Below are 23,369 nucleotides of genomic sequence, written 5' to 3' on the forward strand. Positions count from 1 at the left end.
AAATTTATTAACAATGACTGCTTAAATTTAAATAACATTTTTAACAATGAATGAAATGAAATGGAAATAAAGGGAAACCATCTGAGGTCCAAAATGTCAAAAGAGCATGATTCCTAAATATAGGTGAGCTCTGTGGTCTTCATTTTCTCAGGGGGTTGGGATATCTTACAATCCTGAGTGCACAGGAGCCTGGGTATCAACAGGGCAGCCGCTTATACCTATCAAGAACAAGAGAAAAGGTTTGGTGCCAGTCATTGTGAGAGGTCAGACCAGAAACCCCCAATGAAGCAAAAACCCTAGAAAAGAGATCTCACTAGGTGGTAAACTAAAAAAAAAAAAAAAAAACAAAAACACAGAGATAGAAAGTAAGGAAAGGTTGGGTACAGGGTAGAAAATCTCCCCTAAAGTTCCTAACCAGCACTCATAGAGTATTACAGTTTGAACTCACACTACCTGTAAGGCTTCCCTTTTCCCAAGAAATCAATAGTATAGTTTTGAAGAGGCCCAGGTTGGTCATGCAACCAGCACCAGGCAAAAGAAAATGAAAATGCCCTGTGACATAGTGCACATTAAAACCAGGAATTGCCACAGATGGAGTTTCATAGAAATTATCTAACAATAGATGAAAATCACAGAACACCAAGGAAATAAATCATTAAGAATGAGAATTCTATAGAAAAAACAAAAATCTGAAGATATTAGGATTATCGGACACAAAGTATAAAATATGTTTCAAGAATCAAAAGAGACTAAAGAATAATAAAAGAAATAAGACTATCAAACATGATCCAGGCAGATTTGATAAAGGACAAAACAAACATCCTGGAAATAAATATTTTAACTGAAATTTAAAACTTAATGGACAGGTTTACCAGCTAAAGATGGAATTCATACATTAAAGAATGGGCATTTAAAAATAAAGAATTCGGGGCTTCCCTGGTGGTGCAGTGGTTGAGAGTCCACCTGCCGATGCAGGGGACACGGGTTCGTGCCCCGGTCCGGGAAGATCCCACATGCTGCGGAGCCCCTGGGCCCATGAGCCATGGCCGCTGAGCCTGAGCGTCTGGAGCCTGTGCTCCGCAACGGGAGAGGCCACAATAGTGAGAGGCCCGCGTAACGCAAAAAATAAAAAAAATTTAATTTAATTTAATTTAATTAAAAAAAAAATTCAACACAGAGAATACACAAAATAGTATATGTGGAAAAGACATTAAAATACATAGAGTATCAGAGCTCTAAATGAAGAGACTAGAAAGTATGGGGGAGGAGCCATATTAGAAAGAGTTATTGGCTGAGTCTTTTGCCTCTGGCTATAAAGAAAAAGCTTTTATCAGACCAACCTCCTACTAAGAAGAACTGCAATACTGGATAAATAAACAAACAACTGTTTAAAACCATTAGCAAGCAACCAAGACAGCTAGGACGTTAAGTGCCAAGATCCTGGAGAAAAGAGAAATCTCATTAAAAGTGAGCTTGACATTCTCCAGCTAATTTTTCCCCTCAAGACATCTGCTGATTTGTAAAAATCTCCAGGTCAAGCAATAAGCTGTCGCTCAAATCAGAGTCTTCCACTTCTGAAAGATGTAGTAACAGGGACTAGATTTACCTCCCCACCCACTGAAATAAACAGAGAAAATACAAGAAGAAATGGCTTTCAGGGCATGGGACACCAGGCAACAAAGAATAGTAATCCCTGAAAGATGTGAAACAAATAAATTATACTATACTGGTGAGTTTCTGTAGCCCAGAAAGTGATAAATTGTTACCAATATGATAGGTAAGAAATACTACTTTAATTTCAATTTCCTATTATAAGTGAGGATAAATATATTTTCTTATATTAAAGGACCATTTCAGTATTGGTTGTTTGTTCATGTCTCCTGCCAACTTTATATAAGGTCTTTTTCATTTCAATTTTTTACAGTTCTTTATAAGTTAGAAATAATTCTCTTTTACCTGAGATATACATTGCAAACACATCATTTTGTCATTTGACTTTGTCATACAAATCTTTTCAAAGGTACTAATTGTTTTTACTGAATCTAGATTTCAAGGCATAGTTAAGGAAGTACCCAGTTTATGGTTTGTGAATGTGAAGTCATTCATTCCTATATGTTAATTCTCTGCCTGCTATCTTACTGAATTCTTTTATTGTTTAGGTCTTATCACTGACCCTTTGGTATTTCCCAGGTATACTATATACTATTGTATCATCTGCACATAGAGATAGTTTTACTTCTTTTCCAATTCTTATAACTCTAAATGTTTTCTCTTGTCTAATTTCATTTGCTAATACCTCCAGTATAATGTTAAATATTAGTGAATATGATAGGCATACTGCCTCTATGACCATGAGGTGTGTGTATGTGTGTGCGTTAAGAAAGTATTCATTAATTCTATTTTTCTCCTTACAGCTCTTAATACAGTATATTGCATTGGTAGATTTTCAAATATTAAGCCAACTATGCATTCCTAGAATAAATCCTACTGGGTCATGAGTGTTTTATTTTCTTCTTGTAGTGTTGGAATTTGATTGCTAATATTTATTTAGCATTTTTTTGCAGTGATGCTTGTACATTACATTGGTCAATAATTTCTTTGTACTATCTTTACCAGTTTTAGCTGTTAAGGTTGTATTTGCTTTATAAAAAGTGTTTGGATATTTCCCTTGATTTCCTTTGTTCTGGAACAATTTATAGACCATGAGGACTATTTATCTAGACTTTAAATATTTGATAGAATTCCCTTCTGAAGTTGTTTATTGATAACTTTTGATATTTATTCTGTGAAAATTGGTCTGTTTAAACTTTATATCTCTAATGGGTTCGATTGAACAAGTAAACTGTATTCCCCTAGGAAATCATGCATTTCATCTAGATCTTCAAATGTATTTGCATAGAGGTTAGCAATAGTCTCTTTTGATTGTTTTAGAATTTCTTCTGTTTCCATGACTACTTTTCCCTTGTCATTTCTTAGTTTGCATTACTTGTGATTTCTCCCATTTTTTAGGGGATTAACTAGTGGTTTGTCTATTTTGTTAATTCTTCTCCAAAGCCAAAATTTCATTTATTAATTAGATACACTGAGTCTCAAATCGCTAAATCATTAATTTCTGCTTTTATCTTTAGAGTTTCCTTTCTTAAGCTTTCATTCTTTTTTTTATTCTTTGTATAGCTTTTTGAGTTGAAACTTTAATACATCTATTTTCATTCTTTTATTTTATATGTTTTCAAGGCTGTAATATTTTTCTCAGCTCACTCCTTTCATGTAACACATAGATTCTGATATGTAGTGTTTTCATCACAGATTTTTTTACTATATTATAATTTGTTTGCATTTCCAAGAGTTGTTTGATAGAAGTGTTTTTAATATTTAGATGAAAAGATATTTTTGTTATTGAGTTTTAGTTTATTTCATTATGATCAGAGTTAATTTACTAAACTTTCTGATATTCTCTTTGTGACCTAATATATAATTGATTTTTATAAATATCCAATATAGGCTTGAGAAGTTTTATTCTCTAGTATTAATACTAGTAAATATATTTTCATAACTTCTAACTTATTACTTTGTTAGGTTTTCTTTCTCTTACTTATTTTTGTTACTTGACCTGCCTTGTACTGAGATTGGTATCTTAAAGTTTGCTCTTATCAGTGTGTTTCTTGCTCTGCCTAATTATTAACTGTTATATCTTCATTATGATTTATGACTTTTAGAATATACAACTATTCTTTTTTCAAGTTCAATACTTTTATTCCGTTAAACTTTATTTGATATCAAGATTGCAAATCTGTTTTTTTTTTATTGCTTTCATTTACCTGAATATCTTTGCCCTTCCTATATGCCACCCTTTATAAATCACTTTTAGGTTTGTCTCTTGTATAAAACACATAGTTAGATGTATTTTGTGAACCAAATTTAAAATCTCTTTCTTTTTATTTGGTTAAGCCCATTCACATTTATTGATATAACTGATAAATTTTAATATAACTATTACATGTACTATGTTTATTTTCCATGTTTGTCTACCTACATTATATGTTTTTTCTTGTTTTTAATTTTGTTTCTTTGGTATTTAGAAAGATTTACATTTTGATTGTATTGGTTACTTTTGCACTTATACAACTGTTAAAAGTTCCTTATAATCCTATTTTCTTATTTAATCTTTTACTATCTAATACCACTCTTTGGCTCTCAAATATTGCTTATATAATAATCAATGAGCTTATTCTACTTTCTCATTATTTCTCCCTACTCCTATTTTAGTTGCATTATTTCTACTTTCTAAGAGCATATATTTATACATTATTCTTCTACCCATCCTCATCTTTATTAATCTTATATTTTATTTATTTTTTAAAATAAATTTATTTATTTTATTTTTGGCTGCGTTGGGTCTTCATTGCCATGTGTGGGCTTTCTCTAGTTGCAGCGAGTGGGGGCTACTCTTTGTTGTGGTGTGCAGGCTTTTCTTGTTGCGGAGTGTGGGCTCTAGGCATGCGGGCTTAAGTAGTTGTGGCTCACGGGCTTTGTTGCTCCACAGCATGTGGGATCTTCCTGGACCAGGGCTCAAACCCATGTCCCCTGCAATAGCAGGCAGATTCTTAACCACTGCACCACCAGGGAAGCCCTAATCTTACATTTTAAATTAAAAAGCTTCTGTTGCTAAATTTCTCTAGTCATTTCTTGGTTGGATGAAGTTCACTCTTTAATAGTTTGGCCCAAGAAGGGCTCAAGGATACAATATTATTTGAGTTATTGCAAGTTACAACTATTTTAACATGGCCATGATATTTAAAGGACAACTCATATGGATATAAAATCCTGATTCACGTTTTATTTCTTTGAGTTTCTTGAAAATGCTGCTCCTCTGATAGCTTGATTTACATGCTGCTTTTCTAGAGGCCCTGAAAATTTTCTCTTTATAACTTGTAGTTTTACTTGAATACATATCAGTGTTGGTAATTCCAGGACAATTTTCCCAGCTAGGTCCTTTTAATAAATAAATACATAAATAAATATTATATATACATATCTATATTTTATTTCAGAAATTTTTTCTTCTATTAGAATTTTACATATTAGTTCTGTTTCCATGTTTAATTTTTCATCTTCAGGGATTCCAGACATTACTACATTGTATCTTCTTTGACAGTATTAATTTAAATACTTTCTCTCTGACTCTTTCTACTTTTTTATTGTTGTTTTCTGAATTTATTTAGAGTATCTTAGTTTTTATTCAAATTTATTCCTTCTGGGCCTCTTGTAATTTGGTCTTTATTTCTCAAGTGATTTTGTCATTTCTTATATTTTCCTGAATTCAATCATTTCTTAATTTATTTCTTCTTATTTGTTTTATGTTCATTTTTGTACTAAATTTTAAAGTATCTGATATAAGCTATTTCTTCATGTGCTTGTTTGATGATACATGCTTCAGTATGGAATTATGTATTACAGTTATCTTCCGCTTCCTGGTTAATTAGGGGTGGGGGAGTGGGATTTTCTTCATCTGAAAAATTTGCATTAGCATTCATGTGTTCTATTTTTTTTCTTATAGTACCTCTTTATATGTAAAACTGCTTGTACTTTTGCATTTCTGTGAACAGGCTGAAAGTTTGGGATAGTTTAAAAGATTGCTAGTTCAAGAGCACTTTTGTGTCAGTGTTACAACATAGTTTCTTTAATAGATGGTTCTTTTTTGAGGGGTGGTAGTAAAGGGTGATATCCTTTGATTATTTTAAATTTTATTTTATCTTACAGGATCATAAATTTCCCCCTCTTGCTCTTTTTCTCTTCGCAGTGAAGTTTCCAAAATGTGCTTCTTCTGTTCTTTTTACTCTCCTCTTCACATATGTTGCCCTTCCAATTGCCTCCTTATAGGCCTCCCTCACCTTTAAGTAAGCATCTTTCTTACACTCAGTGCTCAAAATTAGCAGGACTCTTTTTTCAGTACTTCCTTACATAGATTGACTTTCCCTTTTTCCTGTTGATTTTAGTTCAGTTCTAGGTCCTTCATTTCCCTCTTCTTTCTTCCACAATTTTTCTGTACCCATCTTGCTTTCTGCAAAGGTTTGTGGTGGAGATCCAAGAAATAGCTCCACTGAAAATGATGTTTATTTTTTTACTTGTAGGCATTTTAAAGTATGTAATTTCTCTGACTTATAATTATACTAAAGGTATGGGATTTGTGTGGTTATATTTGTTCTTCTACTTCAGGAGTCAGTAAACTATGGCTCCCAGGCCAAATCTGATATACCACCTGTTTTTGAAATAAAGTCATGCTTTTTTTACTTATGCATTTTTTATGACTGCTTTCACAATACAATAGCAGAATAAATTAGTTATAACAGAGATTCTTTGGCTCACAAAGCCTAAAATATTTTATATCTGTCCCTTTACAAAATAAGTTTGCTGATCCCTGATCTACATGATTTTTATAGTTTTTGGAGGATGTGTTAGAAGATTCCAATTTAGGTGCGTGCCATTAACTTGACTATTCAGACATCCTCCTAGAGAACTGAATGTTAAGCATTCAATTTCCTTAAAATGCCATAGCCTTAAGAGCCTTAAAATTGAAATGCAAAAAACAAAACAATACCACACATAACCCTATTTTTTCTGGCAGTAGGAGAAATATAAGTAATATTTCTAAATGCCTACTGTGAGATAGGCACTTGGAAGTCTGCATATATTATAATATTCCATGCCAAAACTCAGGGAATTATTCATTATCCTTTCCTCTGCCACAGATGAGGATGCTGGCGCTCAAAAAGATTGCTTACTTTGTTCAAGGTATTTTTACTGATAAATAGAAGAATTGGTATTCCAGCTCAGGCTTCTCTGGTTCTAAATCCTATATTCTACTAGATCTCTTCTGCTAATTCATGAATGTAAATTAGGCAAATTATGCAGCTAGTTCAGGTTAAGTCTCAAGAATTAAATGCCGTTCAAGAATATTCACTCTTCTGTTTATACTAGCTCCTATCCCTAATTAACTTGAACCATTTAATTCCACACCACATACTCCCAACCCCTTTCTTTATTCCTGTGCCTAACTTTCATGAAAGATAACTGTGCCCATATGAAGGAACACCAAGCCAAACATTCTAGTAATACACTGTCAACCATGTCAGGAAAATTGTACCTTGGGGACCTACCATCTTTCTCAGCAAAGAGCTATCAAATTTGGTCTAAGAGCTTAGACCAAAGAGCTACCCACTTTGGTCTAAGTGTAAGACCCTGAAAGCCAAAATGATTATATATTTGAAGTCTTCCTGTTGTGTCACATGTTGCCAAGCCTCACAAATCAAAAAGAATAAGAATGGCACAAACACACACACACACACACACACACACACACACACACACACACACACACACACAAAGTACAGACTTGCCAGAGCAAAATATGCACTGTTCAGGAGCTCCTGAAATTGAGACATTAGATTGCTTAGACTGTACCCCACAATAAAGTAACCTGAAGCAAAACATGCACCCAGGGTGCCCTGAGGAGCTGTTTGGTGTTCCTTATAATATGTGCTGCCCATTTCAAAACAATCAGTCCTTCTCTCCCCCACCCCATCTTAAGAGTGTGTTTCTCCAGGCTTTGCCTCTCATTACAACCAACAAACTATTGAGTCCATTCATATTGCACAAAACAATTTCATATGGGAGAGAACTGGTACAAAACAATCTAGTTTTGACACCAGTTGGCTAGTGTACATTCAAGGACTTTCTCTGAGCAGACAGTGTTCCTCTGGTTAAAAACTGCTATTTTAAAAGTTGTTTTGGGAATTCATCGAGTTTACATAAGACCTTGCTTCCTTCATTCCTCCAAAATTAGATTTCCTATAGTAGTCATTCCACAGACACTATCTCAGGCAGTTTCTACTCAGAATATGTTTTGCTTAAAATGGAAAACAAAGAAATCTTGCAGGCTTGCAGTCTGGGGATAGGAATTTATTTCAATAATAGGAATGACAACAAACTGGATAATTTCTGCATTTAAAAATTCTGTTTGATTCTGAAAGTTTTAACCACAGGAGTGAGAGTAGCCACGAACATGACGGGATTCTAATTAGATGGATATAACAATATCACTCAAAGCTACACTGAGTATATTCCCCTTTCAGATATCTGTGAAAGGGTAACCTCATTTTTGGATAATAAGAATAAAATAAGAAAAAAACATGCACTTGAAATAAAAGTAAAAAGTGGGAGGACCTCACACAGCTAAGTAGGCTCCAGCCATGAGAAGGTACATGAAAGAGTTTGTACTCCTGACAAAAGAATGCCAACAAAGTAAAGAATATGACTTATATAAGAAAAAAAAGGATGATTTTAGTCTGTTTGCTTGAGGAATTTTTCAGCTACTGCTGACATTTTGTTTCTCCTGCTACTGGTCAGAGGCAGGGTTAGTAATAAACCACTTTATTATACAGCTATGTCTCACCCATCCATTTTCACTTTTCTGCTTGGAAAGAAACTCTAGAAATCAGGAATCCAGGGCTGGGAAAAGAGAGATGTATACTTTACTGAGGTTATGAATAAGGTTCAAGGAAATATCTGTAGCCCACTGCTGGGAATGCTTGACTGCTTTTGCATTCCTCCAGAGGTTTGGGATAACCCAGAGAGGGGGCATAGAACAGAGTCAACAAACTATTAGCAAAATACTACACTTAGGTTTATAGGAGAGTCTATTATAAGTCAGACATGATTGTAGCCCTGATTCTACCAGTTATTCACTCAGAACCTCTATCAAATTACATTACATCTCATCTCTCAGTTCACTCATTTATGTACTGAGGGTAATAATTATATTCACCTTCCAAGTGGTTTCATGCATAGAAGAAAATAATACATTTAAAGTTTTAAAATTTTTGTTATCAGTACAAACTTTAGGACTTGCTGCATATAACACTCACTTTGTACTTGAGCACGTAAGTTTTTTAAGCTCCTTTAATGCAGGGACCATATCTTATTCTTCCTCATCAATTACTTAGTTCCTATGCCATTTCTGAGTCAATAACAGAGAAAAAGAGAAGTTGAAGAAGATTTTGACTGATGGTCTCAATTTTTGTTAAAAGGAGTTATATGTTATCTGTTAAGATTGAGAACAAGAGGGGTTAAAGAAAGAGGTACATACTTATAATACTTAGTGATGCAGTGGGAGAGGGAGTGAACCAAAGATAAGTAAAAGGATTGAAAGTAGTTCTAAAGACTCAGTTCAGGTCAGGGAGCATAAATTTGCATTGTTTTAAATCATCCTGGGAATTGAAGGTAAGAAAGCAGAAGGAAAGGACCCAGTGTATAGCACAAGGAACTATACCCAATATCTTGTAATAACCTATAATGGAAAAGAATCTGAAAAAAAAAAAATATATATATATATATATACATAAAACTGAATCACTTTGCTGTACACCTGAAACTAACACAATATTGTAAATCAACTATACTTCAAATAAATAAATAAATTTTTTAAAAAAAGAAAGAAGGCAAAATGAATCATGATTACACTTTACCAGAAGAGAAAAACAGTTAGATGGGTATAGGAAAATCAAGTGAACAATTTGTAAAAAAACTGAACAGAGGTCTATAGGAGGCTCTTAGAATAGAGAAATTGGAAGCATTTCAAGAAATATATGACCCATAATTGGAAGAAGATATAAGGAAAGTTAGTAGCTGGGTGATGAGGTCAGAGGCTACAAGCAGAGAATGAAAGTGTTACTGGAGTCTCAGTTGCTAAGGAGGGGAATTATAATGATGACAAATTCAGGAGGTATTCCTGTGAGGAGAAACTTAAGTGAAAATAAAGGTAAAGGTGAATAGAGTTTAAAAGGTACAGGAGACTTCCAGTTTCAGCTCTGACATGTAAAGAGCTTGGAAGTTGTTGCTGTCATCCTTACAACAAGAAATATCTAGAAAAGCCAACTCAATGACTTTTCTTGGACCCATCAGAGAAGTGAATTTACAGAGCAAACTACCCCCCTGAATCTGGAGAAACCAGAAAATCCAGAGTCACAGCCAAGATTTCCTTACCTGAAGCAGAAACCACTGCAGCAATATACTGGTAGGAACACTGAAACGGTAATTTTGACAAATTTCTGGAGGATGAGTATGGAGAAATGCGAGCATGAGAAATTCCCAGGGGCTACGGTCTCAGGTGGGCATCCAAACTTCTATGGACTATACCTCCAGGAAACCCACCAGATTCTCAAGGTGAAGATCCAAGAAAGATCCCCTCAGGTGTCTAGCAGGGGAAGAAAAAGGGTAATCCCTGTGAAACAAGCCCAGAGTCCTCTCCATAACAAAAGCCTATCCTCCAGGGGGAAAATAAAATTACCCTCCAGCGCCCTCTAGCCTTCCTATCTCAGATAAGGTGATGAGGAATCTATACAAGAAGAAACCCTTATGACGTCACAGGCCAACTCACCAAGATAAAAAGGGAAAGGGCTCAAATCAATAACATTAGAAATGAAAAAGGAGAAGTTACAACTGACACCACAGAAATACAAAGGATCATAAGAGACTACTACAAACAACTATATGCCAATAAGATGGACAACATAGAAGAAATGGACAAATTCTTAGAAAGGTACAACCTTCCAAGACTGAACCAGGAAGAAATAGAAAATATGAAGAGACCATTCACAAATACTGAAATTGAAATAATGATTTTTAAATTTCCAACAAACAAAAGTCCAGAACCATACACAAAAATAAACTCAAAATGGATTAAAGATTTAGAGGTAGAAAATACTACCTCAAGTATTTCTTCTACTCAGTTTCTTTCCCTTCTGTTACTACAATTACATATAAGTTACATCTTTTGAAATTGTCTCACGTTTATTTTATGAACTATTCTTTTTCATTCTTATTTCTCTTTGCATTTCAGTTTGGAAAGTTTCTGTTGACCTACTTGCAAACTCGCTGATTCAGTCATCAGCTATGTTAAGTCTACTGGCAATCACACCAAAGATATTCTTCATTTCTGTTATGGTGTTTTGGATTTCTAGCATTTCCTTTTGACCCTTTCTTAGAATTTCCATCTCTCTGATTGAATTACTCATCTGTGTTTGGATGTTGTCTACTTTTCCTTAGAGCCCTTAACATAGTAAACATAGCTATTTAAAATTCTCTGCCTGATAATTCCAATATACCTGAATCTAATGGTTGCTTTGTCTCTTCAGGCTGTGAATTTGTTTTTTTCCCCTTTGTTGTGCCTTTTAATTTTTTGTTGAAAGCAGGACATATTGCATTGGGTAAGAGGAATTACATTAATTTTCTATTGCTGCTGTAACAAAGTATCACAAACTTAGTGACTTAAAATGATACAAATTTGTCTTACGATTCTGGAGGTCAGAAGTCCAAAATATGTCTCCCTGGGCTAAAATCAAGGTGTTAGTATTCCTTTCTGGTGGTTCTAAGGGAAAGTCAGAAGTATTTTCTAGCTTCCAGTGGCCACCTGCATTCCGTGGCTAGTGGCCCCATTATGTACACCATCATCAAAGCCAGTAATATTTGGCTGAATCCTTACAAACTGCCATCTCTCTGGTTCTCTCATTTTGCTCTCCTCTTTCACCTAGCCTTATAATTACATTGGGCCTACCTGGGAAATCCAGGATAATGTCTCCATCTCAAGATCAGCTACTGACAATGTTAATTCCACTTGCAACCTTATTTCCCCTTTTCCTTGTCACAGGTTCTGAATTAAGACTTGGACATCTTTTGGGGAGGGGGGGGGCATTATTTTACTTACCACAGGTTAATAGGCCTCTTGTTTGAAGATTTATGTTTATTCGGCTAGGAGTTGGGCTTTGTTTAACGTTTTCTAAAGCTATAGGTGTCAGGGACTTCAATTTCCTCTAGTATTTTGTTTTGGCTCCTCTCTTGACTTTGACCTTCCCTAAATACCTCCTCAGAGAAAATCTGTGACTTCCAGCTTTTTCAGCTGTAATCTATAGGAGCCCTGTTGGTGTGGTGGTAATGCATGGGAGAGGGGAGTGTTTTATAATCTTTTAATTAAGTCTCAGTCTTTTAATGGACCCATGTCTCTGTCCTGTAACTTTTTTTTTTTTAATTTTTATTGGAGTATAGTGGATTTATGATGTTGTGTTACTTTCTGTTCTACAGCAAAGTGAATCAGTTATACATATACATATATCCACTCATTTTTAGATTCTTTTCCAATATAGGTCATTACAGAGTACTGAGTACAGTTCCCTGTGCTATACAGTAGGTCCTTATTAGTTATCTATTTTATATATAGTAGTGTGTATATATCATTCCCAATCTCCCAATTTATCCCTCCCTTCCCTTTCCCCCCTGATAACCATAAGTTTGTTTTCTACATCTTTGACTCTATTTCTGTTTTGTAAATAAGTTCATTTGTATCATTTTTTTTAGATTCAACATATAAGTGATTTCATACAATATTTGTCTTTTTCTGTCTGACTTACTTCACTTAGTATGATAATCTCTATGTCCAACCATGTTGCTGCAAATGGCATTATTTTATTCTTTTTATGGCTGAGTAATATTCCATTGTATATATATATACACCATATCTTCTTTATCCATTCATCTGTCGACAGACATTTAGGTTGCTTCTGTGTCTTGGCTATCATAAATAATGCTGCTATGAACATTGGGGCACATGTATCTTTTCAAATTAGAGTTTTCTCTAGATATATGCCCAGGAGTAGGATTGCTGGATCATACGGTAAATCTATTTTTAGTTTTTTAAGGAACCTCCATACTGTTCTCCATAATGGTTGTACCAATTTACATTCCCACCAACAGACTAGGAGGGCTCCCTTTTCTCCATACCCTCTCCAGCATTTATTGTTTTTAGACTTTTTGATGATGGCCATTCTGACCCGTGTGAGATGATACCTCATTGTAGTTTTGATTTGCATGTCTCTGATAATTAGTGACATTGAGCATCTTTTTATGTGCTTTTTGGCTATCGGTTTGTCTTCTTTGGAGAAATGTCTATTTAGATCTTCTGCCCATTTTTTGATTGGGTTATTTGTTTTCTGACAAAGAGCTGCATGAGCTGTTTGTATATTTTGAAGATTAATGCCCTGTCAGTCTCTTCATTTGCAAATATTTTCTCCCATTCTGTGGGTTGCCTTTTCATTTTGTTTATGTTTTCCTTTGCTGTGCAGAAGCTTTTAAATTTAATTAGGTCCCACTCATTTATTTTTGTTTTTATTTTCATTACTCTAGGAAGTGGATCAAAAAAGATCTTCCTGAGATATATGTCAGAGAGTGTTCTTCTTACATTTTCCTCTAAGAGTAGTGGAAATTACTCAAAGAACTTTCCAAACTTAATGGTAAACACCAAACCACAGATCCAGGAAGCTCGGAAAACATTAAACAGAAAAAATAGAAGAGGAAAAAAAAAAATACTCTATCATATTCAAACTGCAGAACACCAAAGACAAAGGGAAAAAAATATCAAAAGAAGCCGGAGAGGGAAAAGCACTTTACCTGTAGAAGATCAAAATTTTAGTGGACTTTTCATCAGAAACCACAGAACCAAGAAGAGCGTGGAGTGAACTATTTAAATACTCGGGGAAAAAACCCCACCAACCCAGAATTCTATATACAGCAAAATTATCCTTCAAAGGTTAACAAAAAACACTTTATCAGACAAATAAAAATTGAAGGAATTCAATGCCAGCAACTGCAAGAAATATTGAAAGAAGTTCTTCAGGGAGAAGAAAATGTTATGTTAGAAACTCAGATCTATATAAAGAAAGGAAGAGAATCAGAGAGGGATAAATGAATAAATGAAATCTTTTATTTTTCTTATTCTTAGTTGATCCAAAAAATAATTGTTTATTTAAAATAAAAATAATAATAATGTATTGAGTGATTATAGAATATGGATGTTAAATGAATGACAGCAATATCACAAGGTACAGAAGAGAGGAATAGGGAGTACTCTAAGGTACCTTACTATTCATAAAGCGGAATAGGGTTATTTGAAGGAGGGCTTAGCTTATTTATAAAATACATATTGTAAACTCTAGAGCAGCCATTAAAAAAGTTTTAAGAAGTATAACTGACACACTAAGAGAGTATATAAAAAAGGAATAATATAAAATGCTCAATTAAAATGAGAGGTAGAAAAAGAAGGCTCTGGCAATGAATACATACAGTTATAAATGTGGTTGATATTAATCCAAATATTTCAAAAATTACTTTAAATGTGAATGGTCTATATACACCAATTAAAAGTCAGAGATTGTCAGAGTGGATTAAAAAAACAACACCAAACTATATGTTGTCTGTAAGCAACTCACTTTAGATGTAAAGACACAGATAAGTCTACAAAATAAAGGGATAGAGAAAGATATACCATGGTAACTCTAATCAAAAGAAAGTTGGAATAGCTATATCAATTTCAGACAAAGCTGATTTCAGAACAAGGAAAGTTATCATGGACAAAAAGGACATTATATACTATTAAAGGGATCAATTCTACAAGACATACCAATTCTAAACGTGTATTCAACCAAAAAGAGTGTTGAAATATAGGAACAAAAGCTGACAGAATTGCAAGAAGAAATAGACAAATCCACTCTTGCAGTTGGAGACTTGATAGATTTAAGTAATTGATAGATCAAGCCAACATAAAATCAGTAAGGATACATTTAACCTGAACAGCACTATCAATCAAATTGATCTAAATCACATTTATAAAATACTCCATCCAACAACATCAGAATACACATTCTTTTTCAGCTCACATGGAATATTCACCAAGATAGACCATATTCTGGGCCCTAAGACACAGCTTTAAAGAATAGAAATCATGGAAAGTATGTTTGCAGACCACAGTAGAATTGAACTCAGTAACAGAAAGATATTGGGACAATCTCCAAATATTTGAAAATTAAAGAACAAATTTCTAAATGACACATGAGTCAAGAAAGAAATCTTAAGGGAAATTTTTAAATACTTTGAACTAAATGAAAATGAAAACAAAATTTATCACGTTTTGTGGGAGGCAGTGAAAGCAATACTTAGAGGGAAATTTATAGCATTAAATACATATTTTAGAAAATAATAAAGGTCTAAAATCAATAACCTATGCTTGAACATTAGGAAATTAAAGGAAGAATAGCAATTTAAGCCTAAAGCAAGCAGAAGAAAAGATATAATAAAAATTAGAATAGAAATCAATGAAATTTAAAATAGGAAAATAATAAAGAAAATCAAGGAACTCCAAAGGTGATTTTTTAATATATCAAAAAATTGATAACCCCTAGACAGACTAACAAGAGCAAGACAGAGACAGAGAGAGACAGAGAGAATACAAGTTACCAATATCAGAAATTAAAGAGGAGCCATTACTACTGATCTAATGGAAATTAAAAGGATAAACAAGGAATTCTATGAACACTGTAAGACAATCCATCCTTGCCTTTATTCAGGCAACATTTGAATTTTCTCCATAGGCAGTAAGTTGGGTTGCTTTGCGAAACTGCAGAGCAAAATAAAGAATTATTGTTTAACTTTTCAACTTATAAAATATGTTCTTGAAACTCTGTATAGAATCAATAGTCCTGAATGCCAAGGCTTTGATTGTAAATAGACTTCTTTATAGAAAGCAGTATTTGAATTTAAAAAATGCTAATAGCATGAAGAACATAGGATATAAATTTTGTACCATAAATGACAGTGTTAGAAAAACTGCATGGTCTTGTAAGAACCACTGAAAAGTTCAATTAACTGGGGGAAGCAGGGAGATGTTTTTTCATTAGTGTAGAATACAGGGAAATTTGTCCAGTGTTGTGAGTAGGGGAAAGTGCTGGGATCCTGCCCCTCTTCAGGATGATTCCCAGAGTGAGGGATCTTAGAATCCTCAGAAAAGTTCAGGAGAATCTTGGAACTCTGAGAGTTGGCATGCCTCACAGAAGTCTTGGTCCAGTATATTACCAAGTATATTAGTTTTCTTTCACTACTGAAGCAAATTACCACAGATTTAGTGGCTTAAAACAACATACATTTATTGTCTTGCAGTTCTGTAGGTTAGAAATCCAACACAGTTCTCACTGGGATAAAATAAAGGTCTTAGCAAGGCTATATCCCTTTCTGGAGGCTCTGGGGGAGAACCTTTTCCAGAGTCTATAAACCAGCTTCATTCTTTGGCTTATGACTCCTTCCCTCCATCTTCAAAGCTAGCATTGTTTCTTCTTTACGACTGTCCTTTCATAGTCACATCTCACTCTGACCTCAGTTGGGAAAGGTTTTCCACTTTTAAGGACCTCTGTGATTACATTTGGCCCAACTGGATAATTCAATATAAACTTCCATCTCAAGATCCCTTAACTTCATCACATGTGCAAAGTACTTTTTGTGTCATGTAAGGTAAATTACAGGTTCTGGGGGTTAAACATGTGGACATGTTTGGGGGGGCCATACCTACCAGGCAATGCCTGAGAAAGATGTATAATTAGATGGGCCTGAATGGAGTCTTGAAGTACCCCATATACTACTTTGGGAAGAAGCATATATTTACTTTCTTCTCAGAGGGCATGAAAGTGACTGAGAGATAACAGACTGACTGGGACAGGCTCAAGAATATGGTAAACAGCCAGGTCAGAGTGTACACTGTGGCACACTCCATCAATGACCATGGAAAGACAAAGGACATAAACAGTAGATATGTCAAAGAAAGGGGCCATTGCCTCATGACTGGTCTAAATAACTTATAACTCAATGGATGCCAGCAATGGACAGAGGATAGCCACAGATAAGACATGTCTCCCCCTGATGTCCAACAATGCATAACCCCTTGGAATTAGACTTCACTGGTAGGTCTGTGCATAAATTCTTATTTAACTGAGTTCATATCATGGTATAACTGACCTTACATGAAGGGGACTAGATTAAGTTACTTTCTATAGGCAGATGATAGGCAGCAAATAAGTTTATCAAAAAAATAAATAAGTTAGGTGTTTGCTCACCTAAATGTGACTATGAAATTTGTTTCACTTTGCAAACATGAGTTTTAAATTCAGACAGACTAGAAGAAAATCTCAGTCCCACCATGTTCTAGCTGTGTGACCTTGAGCATATAATGCAATGCCTCTAAACCTCAGTGTTTTCAAATGTAGTAAAATAACTTTGTAAGCTATTTAGTAGAAAATTGAGACTCTGGGGGCCTGTGTTGTTGTAACCAAGGAAATGAGAGTGCTAGCTAAATTGTTCTTCTGAATAAAATAACACAAAAGAAAAAATTCAGAGATTAGAACAAAAGAGTAAAATATAAGCAAAACAAAACATGACAGGAGACTAGGGTATAGCTTTGTTACTTTTAGGATCAGGAATAGCTAATATTGAATTTTATTTTTATTTATTTTTTATTTTTTTTATTTTTTTTTTTTTTACGGTACGCGGGCCTCTCACTGTTGTGGCCTCTCCCATTGCGGAGCACAGGCTCCGGACGTGCAGGCTCAGCGGCCATGGCTCACGGGCTCAGCCGCTGCGCGGCATGCGGGATCCTCCCGGACCGGGGCACGAACCCGTGTCCCCTGCATCGGCAGGCGGACTCTCAACCACTGCGCCACCAGGGAAGCCCTAATATTGAATTTTAACTTGTGTTACCATGATGAAAATACTTTCATATTTTCAACACCTGGAATAAGGTCTTACACACACACACACACACACACACACACACACCTTTGTGTGAATGGTTTGTGTGATAATAATTTAATTAACTCAGTTAATGAGAGGTAGAACAGACACAAACAAAATGACAAAAGTAATCCTTAAATTCAACTAATGCAGTGAAAGCAGGTGGAAAGCACAGAGAAGAATAAGAACATAAGCCCCTAGTAATGGGCAAAGATCTTAGAAAGGGTTTGTTTATATTTCTTCAGGGCATAGAATAAGGGATTTATGAAATTATTTCTATAGCAATAACTGCTCCCCATCTCCAACCTCTAATTCCTCTTCATTTTTCTTTATATGAATATTATATCTCCATGTATTTTATTTGTGTATTGTCTATGACCCCCTCCCAAAAAAATGTAAGTATCATGAGAACAGTTCTTGTTCACTGTTTTGTCCTTGTAGACTATAGCAGTGCCTGGAACATATCAAGAGTTTTTTTTAAAGTTGTTGACTGACTGTATATTCAGATCTTAAGTTATAAGATCTTAAGTTGCTAATCTCTGAGTTATAGGTGTAAATAATTATAAAACAAAATCAGACCAACACTGAATGCTAACACAGAAGGATATGGGTTAGGGGCTTGTAAAAGGGAAGAAAGGAAAGCAGAGGAGATGCAGCATAGGAAAAGTACCACAGGAAGGGAGGACTATGGACTGGTGAAGGGCTGGAGATTCTTCCGTGGGAAATGAAATTCTATTAGGGTAGTTCAGTCAGTCAGCTACTGTCACAATAATGCCATACAACAAGCTACCCCAAAACACAGCTGCATACAACAATAAGCAGACTGGTTGATGTTCAACGGTTCTAGAGTAGACTCAGCTTAACTGCCAATCACAGGTTCAGTTCATGACTGCTCAATGTGTTCCTCATTCTTCTGGGGCCAGTGGCTCTGCTGGTTCACATTTTTTTTTTTTTAATGGGAGAGAAAAAAAATCTCAAAAAATGTTCATTAGAATCACACAAAAGTTTTAAGGCCTAGACTTAGAGCTAGCAAAGTTTTTTTCTGTCAACATTCCATTGGCCAAAGGAAATCACATGGCCAACCGCAACATCAATTAGGCAGGAAAGTATATTCCTCTCAGGAAGTTTCAAGAGAAGACAAGGGGCAAGGTAGTGAATGTTTGCTGCACAGTAATCTAATCTTACACAGTACACTAGCTGACAACAAACAAACCCAGAAATCTCAATGTCTTAACAAAGGTTTCTTTCTTACTCACATTATGATGTAGATCAGTAGTATATGACACTTCTTCACAGTCATTCAGTAACCCAGGGTTTTTTCCCATCTAATGGCTATGTCATTCTCTCCATGTCACCCCCAGAAATGTCCTAATAAAAGAGTAGCCACTATCCATTTGTGGCCATTGAGCCCTTGAAATGGGGATTTAGTCTGGATTGAGATGAGCTACAATTATAAAATAAACACTGGATTTTCAGGTACAGTATAGGGGAATTCAATAGCAGTCCAGTGGTTAGGACTCTGCTTTCATTGCCAAGGGCCAGGGTTCAATCCCTGGTAGGGGAACTAAGACCCCACAAGCTGAATGGTGTGGCCAAATAGATAAATAATAAAAATAAGAAAAAAATAAAGGTACAGTATAAAAAAAGAAAAAAGCTATCTAATAATTTTTATATTGATTACATTTTGAAATGATAATATATTTGATATATTGTGTTAAATAAATATATAAGTGAATCAATTTTACCCATTCCTTTTTACTGTTTTTAATGTGGTTCTTGGAAATTTTTTAATTACATATGTACTCACTTTATATTTGTATTGGACAGTACTACTTTAGGACTAGCCACCAGACCAGGATAATGAAAGTAATAGTGGAGGGACTTCACAAATTTTACGGACCAGCCTAGAGACGGCATTCATTACTCTGTTTGTATTCCATTGGCCAGAACTAACACTTAGGTGCAAGGGGGATAGGAAAGTAGGGGATCCAGGAAGAAAAACAGAATACAAACATTAGTGAGCACTCTAATTCCTCATTTGCCTTCCTGCCTCCAGCATCTGAAAGTGAATTTCTTTCTATAAATTAAAACAAAACAAAACCTTTGAATAGGAGCCAAAATGTTGCATCACAGAAGAGGAAAGAAATAGAATGGAGATCATAATGGAAGATCCATTTTAATGGGGGAGAAAACAAATTGTTAAAGAAAAAATAATGAAGGCACCCACCAAAAGTGGATAATGACCCAGGAACACAGGAAACTGTGACATTAAGGACACAGATCACTGGGTTTGAAATTACTGTTCTTTTCTCCCTCAGAGTTTTTCCTTCCAACTCTGATTGGTTAATTTGGTAGATAATGAGAACAGGCATTTTGTGAAACCTTTGCTACTTATATGCAAACTTCAGATTCAATTTTTCATTATATAAATACATAAAATATGCCATATATTTGTTTCATATCTTAAATTTTCACCCAAAATCTTGTACTAAGCATGCTGCTGAGAGGATTGTGCTATGACCTATATCAGTTCTCTACAGCATCTATGTCAGGTAGTAAGTAAGCAAATGCAATAATCTTGAGTTTGTGATTTGGTGGACTCATGGGAGGAAAACGCCTGACATTACTGTTTACATAAACACTCAGAGACATGGTGTCAACATATTCAAATATCTTTTCTCAGTCAGAAACTTTTCTTCTTAATACAATTTCTATAAAATTTTCCAATCTTCAAAAAAACACAATTCTACAATATTTCAATAGAGCATATGCTGCAAAGAAACCCTGGGCTTGGTGAGTCTTCAAGTTCGTCTCTCCCTAGTCTGTGCTGCTGTCTGGCTGAGTTTTGGTGAAGTCATTCCCAAGCCATTTTTTGATAACTGAAGGTGGCCATTAGCAAACTAATGCTTAACACTCAATGTCTTCTCACGTATTCTTCAAGAAAGGGACAGCAGCTTTATTCTGTTTTTAGAGCTATCTTGATGTAAAAGTGAAATTGAATGTGAAATATATCACATTTTTCTATATCTTATCTGACTGTTTGGTTCATTTGGGAGAAAACTGTCTCTAGCATGTAACAGCAGTCTACTCCAAAATAACCCTATTCTCTGGGCATTTCCTATATGTTCTATGGAGCACATTTCAGGAATGTCTCCCTAGCCTCACACTACCTATTCTTGGATTATAGAACAATCTCAAACTGAGAGCATTTAGCATTAGGCGAGTAGATCCATCCTTTTTGCAAATGATAAGGGATATGTGTACACACACACAATATGTGTTTGTATATGTGTATAAAAATATACATATGCCCATACATGCATGAGTGTATATGATATATCTTATTACTTTCTTATAGCCCCATAAACATAAAACTCATATCAGATCAGATAATTTTTCCAAAAGACTCCATACGAAGTCAAATACACTAATTCCTCAAATAAATATTTAAGTGACCATAATGTGCCATTTTGACAGGCACTGAGGATACAGCAGTGAACAAGAAAAATGGGCCCTTGCCTTTATGGAGCTTACAGTCTATCAGAGAAAATCAGAAACTTAAACAAGTAATTGTGATTAGGTGTATGATAGGGTTAAGGCAGGTTGTCCAAGAGACTAAAGATTAATGAGACAATCATTAAGAGGCAGAGAATAATGTTCTTGTCAGAGAAGTAGCATATATAAAGGTCCAGCGACAAGAGAGAACATCTAAGATTTAAGGAATTACATGAAACGTATTTTCACAGGAGTGTGGAGTACAACAAGGGTGGGTCTGTGAGATGGGGTGCATAGTGGTGGCCCATAAGAGGGAATACTAAACTCTGCCATTTACAGAGGACAAGTCGTGGCAACTTCACAGAAGTTAAGGTTGAGGTACAACTGGTCTTAATATAAGCAGTTTTTCAGGTAAAGGAATTAATAGCAACTACTCCAAAGTTCATGCTTTAACCCCATAAACAGGGTTGGAGCCATTGCAGGACAGCAGTGAAGCACACAGAAAGAGTCCTCAAGCAGCTGTCTGTGTTATACCCTAATGACAATCAGGCTATATTTAGATCTTTACCATTTACATGCACTTTTCCATTGAATCCTCACCCCAGCACTGAGCTTCATATTGAATCAATGTGTAAAGAACTCATACAACTCAATAGTTTAAAAAAAATAATAACAATTAAAAATGGGCAAAAGAATTCAGCAGACATTTTTCCAAAAAAGACATGCAAATGGCCAAGAGATATATGAAAAGGTGCTGGACATCACTAATCATCAGGGAAATACAAATCAAAACCGTAATAAAATGTCACCTTACACCTGTTAGGATAGCTTCTACCAAAAAAGACAGGAGACAATAAGTGGTGTTGAGGGTGTGGAGAAAGGGAACCCTTGTGCACTGTTGGTGGAAGGTAAATTGGTACAGTAATTATAGAAAACAGTACAGAAGTTCCTTGAAAAATTAAAAATAGATCTACCATATGATCCAGCAATCCCACTTCTGGGTATATACCCAAGGAAACAAATCAGTATCTCAAGAAGATATCTGCAGTCCCATGGGCACTGAAGCATTTTTCACAATAGCCAAGATATTGAACCAACGTAAGTGTCCATCATCTGATAAATGGATATATATGTGATATATATACATATATATCCATTTATACATATATATACATACACACACACAACACACACACATATATATACTCAATACACTGCATGTATTGAGTATATATATGAATATTACCCATCCATTGGGAAAGAAGGAAATTCTGCCACCTGAAAAAACATGAGTAAACAAGAGAACATTATGCTAAGTGAAATCAGCCAGACAGAGAAAGACAAATACTGGATGATCTCACTTATATGTAGAAACTTAAAAAAAAAGGTCAGACTTATAGAAACATAGAATGATAGTTACCAGGGGCTAGGGCATGAGGGATATGGGAAAATGCTGGTCAAAGGGTACACGACTTCAGTTACAAGATGTATAAGTTCTGGGGATCTAAGATACAGTATGGTGACTATAGTTAATAATATACTGTATACTTGAAATCTGCTAATACAGTACATCTTAAACATTCTCACCACACATACAAAAGTAACTATGTGAGGTGATGGATGTGTTAATTAACCTGATTGTGGTAATCATTTCACAGAGCATACATACACCAAATGATCACACTGTATGCTATAAATATATACAATTTTATTTGTCAATGATACGTGGAAAAGCTGAAAAGAAATTTTTAAGCTCTATCAGGTTTTACCAAAGAAATTAAAGAATGATTAGTTATCCCTATAACCTTTTAAATAGAGAGCACTGAGGCCTGTTACCTGCTGTTTATCTCTTCTTAATTTTTGTATATTCTAGTCAGTTGCCTGTGTAGTCTAATTTTTAGCAAATACCTATTGTGAGTCCACCACATTAGGCACAGTAAGGGAATAAAATAACTAAAGTCATTATCCCTGCACTAGAAGCATTTATAATTTAGTAGAAGAGAGATGATATATCAATATAAAGCAAATAGAATCAATAATTAGAGCAGATATATTCAATTAACAGATTCAGCAGAGCCAAGTAGGATTAACCTGGAATAATATCACCAAGAAATCAAAACTTGACTTGGTAACATTTACTCATCCATCTCTCATTTATAAGTTAATGAAGGCATTTTTAGAGCTAGTCTCTAGAATAAAAAGACCCAGCATCTCTG

Source organism: Physeter macrocephalus, chromosome 4 (assembly GCF_002837175.3).
Source record: "Physeter macrocephalus isolate SW-GA chromosome 4, ASM283717v5, whole genome shotgun sequence".
NCBI classification, from domain to species: Eukaryota; Metazoa; Chordata; class Mammalia; order Artiodactyla; family Physeteridae; genus Physeter; species Physeter macrocephalus.